This window comes from Staurois parvus, unplaced genomic scaffold (assembly GCF_062004578.1).
Source record: "Staurois parvus isolate SC_StPar_1 unplaced genomic scaffold, SC_StPar_1.0 ptg000009l, whole genome shotgun sequence".
Classification (NCBI taxonomy): Eukaryota; Metazoa; Chordata; class Amphibia; order Anura; family Ranidae; genus Staurois; species Staurois parvus.
Window position 1 is genome coordinate 8,094 of NW_028317805.1, and position 12,313 is coordinate 20,406.

A 12,313-nucleotide genomic window follows, 5' to 3' on the forward strand; every position below is an offset into this window, starting at 1 on the left:
TGGAGGTCTTCAGCCGAGCGCTGAGGGATCAGGTCTCCACCATGTTGGACAGGCTGTGATGTGGTATCCCCCTCTACCTTCTTCCTTGTCATGTTCTCAGCGCTCCAGGGTAATGGTGGCAGAGACAGGATGTCAGCCGGGGCTGTGCTGTCGGTGATGCAGATAGGTGTAGCCTAAATAGAGGTCTCAAGGCAGGATAAATGTCAGGATGTTGAAGGAGCTGTGCAGGAACACAACCGCTCACATAGACGGCTAAGGCACGCCCCAGTGTTATCATTTTTATGTGAAAATACAACTCTTTCAATGAAGTCACCTTTTTTAATATTAATGAAAACAAAATATTTAAAGAAATTATTTGCAAGTGCCCTATTCCCACGCAAGACCTGTAATAACTGGTTAGTGCTTAATGAGTATTTGTTGTTCAGTGGCCAATGCCCTCACAGCGAACCCAGCTTTCAACAGCATAGGAGGGGAATGTGAAACATACCAAGGCTGTGCTAAACTTATACACAGTTATTCTAAGCCTTTCAGCCCTGCACAATGGTGTCCTGGGTGCTGTGTGCGGGTCTAGTCCTCCTTCACATCTCCTGCTCAGTGGAAGCCAAACTGTGAGTCATTTAATATTGTTTTAGTATGCAAGTGACAACCTTGGGTATGTTACACAGGTTCTAGCTGTGTATCCTTTTATTCAGCCATTAAATGTGCACATTTTAAAAACTTGTGGTACATAATATGACAATTACAGTCTGTTTAGCTTCTATTTGGAAGAACGGGCATTAATTAGAACATAACTATGTCGATTTTTCTTCCCATTAACCAGATAGAGGCTTTTGCTCCGATTCTTTGTGCATTAGCATGATCAACTGTACAAAACACATCAAGGTTTCTTGCATAGATCATGTTAACACCTTTTGTATTATATATCTATCATCTCAAAGTTTTACGAGTGGAAATTGTTCTTTGCTATAACGATCATTTTTTCAACAATGATAAAAAGAAAATAACAAGTGTCATGATGTTATCGTAGTTTAATGAACCTATAGCCTGAATCCATCTGAAATGTTCAGTAGCTGATCATCACTGATCCTTTGACAGCCACAGGATGTGAGCATTCATAATGCATACACACCAGTCTGAAAAAGCAATACGTTTATTCAACAATGCAGTTGAAAGAGCAGTGAGTGAACCAATAAGGCATCAATAAATTTAAAATAATTTCCAAAAGGCTGCTATAATTTGCCAATTGATCTTTGCATTGCTTAACCATTTAAACTTGAGAGCACATTCATATTTAGGCATTATAGTGACATGTATTAAAACACATATTTTGCCATACATTACCATGCATGGGAATATGTATACTGTGGTGCTGTGCATTGATATATCTTTAATTTTTACCTGCACTCCAATGCACTAATAGAGAAGCAGACAGTGCGCCCACATACTGTGCATAGCAATGGACTGAATTAAAAATCTGTCTTGTCTTATTCTGGGACAGTGTGCTGGCTACCCATTTATAATGAAGCGACATGCCACACATTAACATGTATACATGAGGGTTGTGAATGGGCTCTAAAATCTCATTGTTCCTATAAGCACAATAAAAAATGTACTAGAGCTTGTTATAATTTAATCTTTTAATGTATCCATCCCTGAAGTTAAATAGTCACTCAGTCTAAATGATTCCTATGCAATCCTCTGCATACAAACCCCAGGGGAAATTTAAAAAATTTTGCAAAGCTGAAAACCAGTTTGTTTACTAAGAATATGTAATTTTCCTACTGCTCCCCTACGTACTTTATAAGCAAAAATTGACAGGATTCAGCTTAAAAGATTTTCATAAATTTCTTCTAATGTGTTTAAATATGTAGCACAGCAATATCAGGGTTCCAGTCAGGGCCTTGACTGAGCAAAACTAAAAGGGAGGGCCAGCATGACTGGGGTGCAGACGAGGCGGAGCGTGTATTTGGGTGGGAGTATATGAAGGAGGTAACACCACTAGTACTTTGTTGCACCACCTCTAGCCTTTATAAGAGCTTGAATTCTCTGAGGCTTGGATATAACTATCAACAAACTGTATTCTTCATCAATCCAGCTCCAACTTTCTCTTATTGCAGTTGCCAGATCAGTTTTGCAGATTGAAGCCTTGTCATGGACCATTTTCTTTCATTTCCACCATAGATTATCAATTGGATTGAGGTCCGGACTATTGTCAGGTCATGCCATTGATATTATATGTTTTTTTGAAGGAAAGTTTTCATGGCTTTTGCCCTATGGCAAGATGAATTTTCATCCTGAAAAATTATGGCATCATCACCAAACATCCTTTCAATTGATGGAATAAGAAGAGAGTCCAAAATCTCAATATAAACTTGTGCATTTATTGAAGATTTAATGACTGTCATCTCCCCCGTACCTTTACCTGACATGCAACCCCATATCATCAATGATTGTAGAAACTTGCATTTTTTTCTTCAGGCAGTTGTCTTTATAATTTTAATTGGAATGGCACCAAACAAAAGTTCCAGCATCATCACCCTGCCCAATACAGATTCATCACTGAATATCACTTTCATCCAGTCATCCACAATCCATAATTGATTTTCTTTATCCCATTGTAACCTTGTTTTTTTCTGTTTAGGTGTTAATGATGGTTTTCACTTGGCTTTTCTGTATGTACAGTGAGGCAAAAAAGTATTTAGTCAGCCACCAATTGTGCAAGTTCTCCCACTTAAAAAGATGAGAGAGGCCTGTAATTGGCATCATAGGTAGACCTCAACTATGAGAGACAAAATTAGAAAAAAAATCCAGACAATCATATTGGCTGATCTGGAAAGAATTTATTTGCACATTATGGTGGAAAATAAGTATTTGGTCAATATCAAAAGTTCATCTCAATACTTTGTTATATATCCTTTGTTGGCAATGACAGAGGTCAAAAGTTTCCTGTAAGTCTTCACAAGGTTGGCACATACTGTTGCTGGTATGTTGGCCCATTCCTCCATGCAGATCTCCTCTAGAGCAGTGATGTTTTGGAGCTGTCGCTGGGCAACACTGGCTTTCAACTCCCTCCAAAGGTTTTCTATGGGGTTGAGATCTGGGAACTGGCTAGGCCACTCCAGGACCTTGAAATGCTTCTTACGAAGCCACTCCTTCGTTGCCCAGGCGGTATGTTTGGGATCATTGTCATGTTGGAAGACCCAGCCATGTTCCATCTTCAATGCCCTTGCTGATGGAAGGAGGTTTGCACTCAAAATCTCACGATACATGGCCCAATTCATTCTGTCCTGTACATGGATCAGTTGTCCTGGTCCCTTTGCGGAGAAACAGCCCCAAAGCATGATGTTGCCACCCCCATGCTTCACAGTAGGTATGGTATTCTTTGGATGCAACTCAGCATTCTCTCTCCTCCAAACACGACGAGTTGTGTTTCTACCAAACAGTTCTATTTTGGTTTCATCTGACCATTTGACATTCTCCCAATCCTCTTCTAGATCATCCAAATGCTCTCTAGCAAACTTCAGACGGGCCCGGGCATGTACTGGCTTAAGCAGGGGGACACGACTGGCACTGCAGGATCTGAGTCCCTGGCGGCGTAGTGTGTTACTGATGGTAGCCTTTGTTACGTTGGTCCCAGCTCTCTGCAGGTCATTCACTAGGTCCCCCCGTGTGGTCCTGGGATTTTTGCTCACCGTTCTTGTGATCATTTTGACCCCACGGGGTGAGATCTTGCGTGGAGCCCCAGATCGAGGGAGATTATCAGTGGTCTTGTATGTCTTCCATTTTCTAATTATTGCTCCCACAGTTGATTTGTTCACACCAAGCTGCTTGCCTATTGCAGATTCAGTCTTCCCAGCTTGGTGCAGGTCTACAATTTTGTTTCTGGTGTCCTTTGACGGCTCTTTGGTCTTCACCATAGTGGAGTTTGGAGTGTGACTGTTTGAGGTTGTGGACAGGTGTCTTTTATACTGATAACAAGTTCAAACAGGTGCCATTGATACAGGTAATGAGTGCAGGACAGAGGAGCCTCTTAAAGAAGAAGGTACAGGTCTGTGAGAGCCAGAAATCTTGCTTGTTTGTAGGTGACCAAATACTTATTTTCCACCATAATTTGCAAATAAATTCTTTCCAAATCAGCCAATGTGATTTTCTGGATTTTTTTCTCATTTTGTCTCTCATAGTTGAGGTCTACATATGATGATAATTACAGGCCTCTCTCATCTTTTTAAGTGGGAGAACTTGCACAATTGGTGGCTGACTAAATACTTTTTTGCCCCACTGTAAATCCCATTGCCTTAAGCAATGTCTTACAGTTCGGTCACAGACATTGACTCCAGTTTTTGCCCATTTGTTCCTCATTTGTCTTGTTGTGCATTTTCTGTTTTCAAGGCATATTGCTTTAAGTTTTCTATCTTGATGCTTTGATGTCTTCCTTGGCCTACCAGTACGCTTCCCTTTTACAACCTTCCCATTTGATTTGTACTTGGTCCAGATTTTAGACATAGCTGACTGGGAACAACCAACATCTTTTGCCACATTCCATGATGATTCATCTTCTTGAAAAAATGTTATAATCCTCTTCTTTGTTTCAAATAACATCTCTGGTGTTGGCGCCATGATTCATGCAATCAGCTTGGCACAACAGCTCACCAAGGTGTGTAAGCGGTCTTTTTTTAACTGCAGACTAATTAGCAGATTTAATCTGATGCAGATGTTTGTTTTAGAACTGCAAAGTACATGAAGATTCCATAATATTTTCCTCAGAGTTGAGTGATTCCATATTTTTTTCCTCTGCTTTATCTACAAAAACAGTTACAATTGATTGCAGTTTTCTTTATTTTTTTATATTTTTAAGTGTTTCTTAAAGCCAGAAGGTAGGAATGTAAAATGAAAATAGTTGTGAGGCATGTCTGTGATTGTTTTTTTTCTACACAATTAAACATTTGAATGAATATTTTCCAACATTGGTGATTCCATACTATTTCCCAGGGGTTGTATACCAGGAAAACAAAAACATTTACCTTAAAGGTTACAGCTGATCTTCCAACATCTCTTGCTTTGTATACAGGCAATTCTTGAGGGTACCAGGCCAGTTGATTGTATTAGTTAGCCTAGTTGATGGTTATCTGGTACTTTTAGAAACATTGGTTACTGGGCATGTTAATGTACATTCCAGATATTCCTGACTCCATCCCTTTTAGGCTGCTTGCTTTGTCTCAGGCAAATGCATGGTACAAATCATATGACAGAAAGGTGCCCTCTTGTCCAAAACATTGAAAGAAAATGCTAGATGTTGGGTGCAAAAAAAGACACAAAATGTAGAGTAATGTAAACTGAATGCATTATACTGTAGTAGTTATAATATTTCCTGGAAATGGATACCATTTCATTGATTGACTTCATTTTTCTGCTGGAAGTTGTTCATAATTACTATGCAGTATACTATATTAAAAATTACATAAAGGAAACAAACTAGACCTCCACTCACATCCTTTGGATTTTTTGTTGGGTGAGGGGTAATTTAAGTAACAATGTATGCAATTATACAATGTATACTATTTTTCTTTGACAACATTTGCATAATCTGCAGCCAAATATGAACTATTCAGCGTTAGAGTCCATTAAAACCATTGGGGTGCAGTATAGCATGCTGTTTTGAATGGAACCCTAATGCAGCTTCTTGGGATACTTGTGTTGCAGGGCAGCATTAACATTTGTGCTGCTAAAAATGCTTCATGCATGATTTTTTTGTCCATTAAAGCACAGGACTATTGTGAACTGGCCTTAGGAATACTAAAATTATGTTTTTCATTGGCTTCAGATTTCTATAAAAATCTGAAATTTCTGACCTAATTTCACCTCTTTGGATTATGAATTAGGGTTAATGGAAAATGTGACGCTAAGAAGGTTTTTTATGTTTTCAACCATCATGTATCGGTATTATGGGGCTGATTTACTAAACGTTGAGAGTGAAAAATCTGGTGCAGCTGTGCATGGTAGCCAATAAGCTTCTAACTTTAGCTTCCAAAAACCTGGAAGATGATTGGTTTCTATGCAGAATTGCACCAGATTTTACATGGTCCAGTTTTAGTAAATCAACCCCAGTACCCTCATTAGACTCATTATTTTGCCTTTTGTTCACAGAAAGACAAAAACAGACAGCAGTACACAAATATTAATCGAATACACAGAATAGAATTGAAGAATTAAAAGTGTTTTTGTTTTAACTTTCAGATGAACAAACAGTGGCAGAATACAATCATCCCTGCAACACTGGTAAAGATTATGAGCTCATATCACAAATTCAGCGAATGAAATTTAGAAACGTTTAATTTTTTTATATAAACTTGGCCCGATTGAAATATAACGGGTGTCATTATTGATCTAGGTCGGAAAATGCCATGTGTTTGGTTGTATTAACCTCCCTGGCGGTATGATTATTTCAGATTTTTGGTTCTGAAAGCGGTACCATTTTTTTGCATGGAAATATGTATTTTTTTAATTGTAGGCCTGTAATTTTTAGGAAAAACTCACTGAAATCTGTCCGAACAAGAGTCTAGTAAACATCCCGGGTATGATAAAATTTGAAACACAAAATCATAAATTATAATTTAATAAATAATCATAAAAATAATATAAAAATAATAAAAAATTTAATTCAATAATATAATCAAACCAAAAACACTGAAATTTGAAATATAGCGCCAAGTTCGCACATTGCTGAGCTCAGTCGCAAAATCGTTTTCAGTGTCTGATGACGAATTTCCCCCACGAATCATTATCACTCAATTCTGCAAGTGGTTCTGATTTACTATCGCTGTTCTCTAGCTGATCTAAACCGCTTTTGACCTAAAGGGACGCTTTTTGGACACCATGGACGTTTCTCAGTTTCCAGGCAGAAAGAACAGACAAGATGCAGGCAGGGCGCCGGACAAAGCACTCAGGACAAAATGTATGTGAAATTGGTTGGGACAGCAATGTTTTACTATGTAAAATGTAAAAAAAAAAAAATGACATTTTTTAAAATTTTTAAATTTCCCGCCGCCGCCAGCGTCCCGACGTCACAGGGACAGGACACAGAAGCCGGATGCCGGCATCGGCCGGAGGAGATGGCCGGGGACGCTGCAGGGGACACATCGTGGGAGCGCAGGGTAAGGTAAGTGAAGAACAAATGCCGGAGCAGTGCCGCATGGTATTCCCGAGTGTAGCTCGGGGTTACCGCTCTTGGTACTGAAATGTTACCCCGAGCTACACTCGGGAATACCGCTAAGGAGGTTAAGATCCTCTTGCTTTTGTTGTTTCTAGCAGCTGACCTGAAACAAGTGTACAGATCTCTAGATCTACCTATTTGTTGTGGGTTGATGACTCAAAGTATGGAAGCACAGTATCGTATGATAAAAAAGGAACTAGCATTTTTAGAAGGAATGGTCAGCTCCCATGTTTCTGTTCTATCAGGTCTCTTTCATTGTTAATCTGTACTTTATAGTTTTAAAGTCCAACTATTACCTTTTATTTGCATAACGCTCCGGACCCGACCACCCAGAGACCCAGCTCAACTTCACCTAAAGACTAGAACCCTAGATGTAGACACCACAACGAGAAACCCACCGCACACCGAACTGTCTCCAATCAAGCGCCCCTGGCAATTATCCATCCACACCCGATCCCTTCTCCCTACCCCCTAACTCCAGCTACCGGAAGACACAGCGACGAGAAACACCACTGCACGCTGGACTACCAGCAGCCAAGCCTCCCACCACTCCTGTCCGCCACCCCATGCACCTCCCTAAAATGCCTCTTCCACTCCTCCTCATATTCCTCTCCTCCATTCCCAAAATCTATTCACTACACCCCTCTGCTCCTCCCAAACAACTGTATATTGTGTCCTCACTGCTTCCTTTGCCCCTCTATGGCACCCACCACCTCCTCCTAATACTCCACTCTCCCACTGACCCGAACACCCCCACTGGTAGACTAACGCGCTCCTACACATCCCACTCCCATGCCACTTTTCTTACCCTTCTTCTCCTCCTGACCGTGGGGGACATCTCCCCGAACCCTGGCACTCCACCACATCGCTCACCCACACAGCACCCTCCCGCTCCCACGTCCTGCTGAAACCCCTGTAACCTAATATCTGTCCCCCTGCTTCCTAAAACCACCCCCCTGTTTTCGTGTGCACTCCTGAACGCCCGGTGTGCAACAAACTCACCGCCATCCACGACCTCTTTGGCGGGAAAGCTCTCTCAACCTCCTAGCGATCACGGAAACCTAGATCTAGGCCACCGACACTCTCCTATGGAGGTCTCATCTGGACCCACTCACCCAGACCTAACGGTCGTAAAGGTGGTGGAGTTGGTCTGCTCCTATCACCACAGAGCACCTTCCAAGTCCTCCCAAACCCCCCCCATCCTTCTCCTTCTTCGAGGCCCATTGCATCCGACTATTCTCCCCAACCCCCCCTAAAGATTGCCGTAATCTACCGGACCTGTATCCCACTTCCTTGATGACTTTTCCTCCTGGTTACCCTTCTTTCTCTCCTCTGAGCTACCCACCATCATCCTTGGGGATTTCAACATCCCTGTCAACATCGACAACCCGGACACATCCCATCTCCTCCACCTAACCTCCTCCTTTGTACTCTCACAGTGCATTCAATCAACCACCCACTCTGACGGAAACATCCTGGACCTTGTCTTCTCCCACCTCTGCGCTCCCCGCAACCTCACTAACACCCCTTCCCTCTCTCTGACCATAACCTTATTACCTTCTCTGTCTCCTCGTCCTCTAACCCCTACCCCTCCAAATGCCATACTACTACCAGCAGAAACCTCCGCAACCTGAACCCTGCCCCCCTCCACTCTGCAGCTGATCAACTCCATGACAGCATCCTCCCCCTGTCCTGCCCCGACCTGGCTATGACTGCCTACAACAACATGCTGTCAGCCATCCTTGACTCACTAGCGCCTTTAACCACACGAAACATCAGACCCCAACCGCTCCAGCCCAGGCAGATTGATCACACCAAAACCCTCAAATGACACAGTCGTGCCCTGGAGCGACTATGGCGCAAAACCAGATCCCAACAAGCCTTCACCCACTATAAATCTGCCTTCCACACCTACACCTCCTCCCTCCACTCCGCCAAGCAAGCCTACTTCCAGACCCTCATAAAGACCCTCTCCTCCAATCCTCACCAACTCTTCTCCACCTTTAACTCTCTACTCTCTCCACCCCCACCTCCACCCAGCACCTCACCGCCCTTGAGATTGCAAATCACTTTAAAAACAAAATTGACACAATTCGCAAGGACATCACCGCTGCTCAAACTCCCTCTAAACCCGTCCCCTCTCACACAGTTACCCCCTCATTGCTCCTCTCCCTCGACCTCACCACTGCTCCGACCTCCACCCCACCTAACATTCCTCACACTGCAGCCCCCTCAACACTCCACTCCTTCGACCTTACTACCATCGAGGAGGTCACCAAGATCTTCTCTGATGCCCGCCTCACCACCTGCCCCCTCGACCCTATCCCCTCACAACTCCTACGACCTCCCTCCCTCCCCCTCCATCCTACGTTCTCTCACCCACATCTTTAATCTCTCCCTCTCTTCTGGCGCATTCCCCTCTGCTCTGAAGCACGCGCACATCACTCCCATACTTAAAAAGCCCTCCCTGGACCCCAATGACCCGAACAACCTCAGACCCATCTCCCTGCTCCCATTCACATCCAAACTCCTCAAGCACTTAGTCTACAATCGCCTAAGCTCTCACCTCAACGACAACCTCCTCGATCCCCTCCAGTCCGGCTTCCATCCCCTACACTCCACCGAAACTGCCTTACTCAAACTCTCCAACGACCTCCTAACCGCCAAAGCTAACGGCCACTACTCAGTCCTCCTACTCCTCGACCTCTCCGCTGCCTTTGACACAGTCGACTACCCCCTCCTCCTCAAAAAACTACACTCTCTCGGCCTCAGAGATTCTGCTCACTCCTGGCTCTCGTCCTATCACAATGATCCTTCAGCATTACCTATAACACTACCACCTCCCCCTCACTCCCCCTCTCTGTTGGGGTCCCTCAGGGCTCCGTCCTCAGGCCCCTTCTATTCTCCATCTATTCCTCCACCCTTGGCCAACTCATACACTCTCACGGCTTCAACTACCACCTCTGTGCCAACGACACACAAATCAACCCCTCGCCTCACCCCCGCAATCTCCGCTAGAGTCACAAACCTACTAAACGACATATCAGACTGGATGTCGCTCCACTTTCTTAAACTGAACCTCTCCAAAACCGAGCTCCTAGTCTTCCCCCCAGCCCGCACACCACCCCCACTGACTTCTCCATCACATCCAACAATGCCACTATCAGGCCTGCCCCGCAGGCCAGAGTACTTGGGGTCATTCTGGACTCCAACCTATCCTTCCAGCCCCAAGTCCAATCACTAACTAACTCATGCACACTCCACCTCCGCAACATCGCCAAATTCCTAACCCCAGAAACCACTAAGCAGCTCATCCACTCCCTCATCATATCACGACTCGACTACTGCAACTCCCTCCTCACTGGCCTGCCTCACCACAGGCTATCCCCACTTCAGGCGATCCTGAACACGGCAGCCAGACTCATCCACCTTACCAACCGCTCCGTTTCCGCCACCCCCCTCTGCCAATCCCTCCACTGTATTGTGCAACGGATCAAATTCAAAATCCTAACACTGACATACAAAGCTGTCCATCATACTGCCCCAAACTACATCACTGACCTAATATCCAAGTACCACCCAACATTCACACTCCGCTCCTCACAAGATCTCCTTCTCTCTAGTTCCCTAGACTTCTCCTCCCATGCCCGCCTCCAGGATTTCTCCAGGGCGTCACCCATACTCTGGAACTCCCTACCCCAATCCATCAGACTATCACCTACTCTCCTCTCATTTAGGCGCACCCTGAAAACCCCCCTCTTCAGGGAAGCCTACCCCACCGCCTGTTAATTGCCGATCTCCTCCACTCTTCCAACCACTCCATCCCCCACAGCTATCTCCTCCTGTACCACTATCCCCTCCCTCCTAGATTGTAAGCTCGAAAGAATAGGGCCCTCGAACCCCTCATTTATCACATTGTATTGTTATTGTACTGTCGCATGTTCTGTCTCCCTTTGTAATGTACAGCGCTGAGCGAACTATTGGCGCTTTATAAATACTGTATAATAATAATAATGTGTTTTTCTGTGATTGTTACTGCGGCTTGATGTTCTCAACTGCTATCTCTGTGTTCAATAAGACTACCTCCATAACCAAGTAAGGTTGCTGTCATTGGACATAAGGATTACAGCTTTTAAAGCCATGATGGATGACTTTAGCAACCCCCCAAAATGCAGTGGTTGCAACATCTTGTGTCCTTCTGACTAAGGACTAATACATTAAAATTTCTTGAATCTACAACAGTTGATGTGGTACTAATTTAGTGTTTTTGAACAGTAATATATTTGATGGCTCTCCTGTATTTGAATGTTTTGCAGGTCCTGCGCAATACAATTTTAAACATTGCGCATTCCCTTTTTTACTTCTGTTTTGCTTAGTAGATGACAACTCTAGAAATTTGAGTTGAGAACAAAATAACACCATGCAAATATACGGAAACTTGGAAGCGAAATAAATTCAGTAAAATAAATTGAGTTTACCAAATGTTTCATGGTTTCCACGTCTCATCAAGAATCTTGTTTTTATAAATGTATCAACAGATTGCATGTGGGACATAACAGACACTTAGATAATAAGCTTTGCAGTTTGGTACTATTATTTCCAACCTCACCTATTGTGTTCTTAAATAAAAGGGAAATTATAGTCTGTTTTCCATAACCATATAGTCTGCGTGATTATTGTAGAGTGTCTGAAATTAATGCTTGAATATGACATTTTACTTGCTTGTTCTATCAATTTTTAACATTATTTTTTAAATACAGATAGGTGGATCCTTTTAGCTTTTGGTTTATCAGACAGTGCAAATGACATCTTTGATGGAAAATCTCTGAGATAAGCTCAAAGACACTGGAGTTGATTGACTAAAAGCAAATAGGCCGTACACTTTGCAAGGGAAGATGCATTTTGCAAGGGAATTTTCCACAGGGCTCATAGAATATGGTGAAGTTTCAATCTGCAAAGAATACCCAATCATGTGCAAGTAAAATTAAAAAATCGCATTTTTGCTTTGCTCCATTGGATGATGGAACTTAGCAGAATTTCACCTCATTCAGTAAGCTCTAGTGCAAATTACATTACAAAGTGCAACTTTCCTTGCAAAGTGAA

General features: G+C 43.1%; 1 protein-coding gene across 3 annotated transcripts in view; it reads left to right on the forward strand.

The window, feature by feature from the left end:
* The first annotated feature begins 533 nt into the window (after positions 1 to 533).
* The window catches only part of LOC149474197 (alpha-2-macroglobulin-like protein 1), a 120,040-nt gene continuing 108,260 nt past the window's right edge, over positions 534 to 12,313 (forward strand). For 2 of the 3 annotated variants that reach the window (XM_089668831.1, XM_089668843.1), the window contains exon 1: positions 534 to 608. The gene's annotated coding sequence lies outside the window, so the exon portion shown is untranslated. Of the gene's footprint in view, positions 609 to 6,234; positions 6,277 to 12,313 lie in introns of those variants that run through there. The other variant, XM_089668840.1, reaches the window with a different exon arrangement.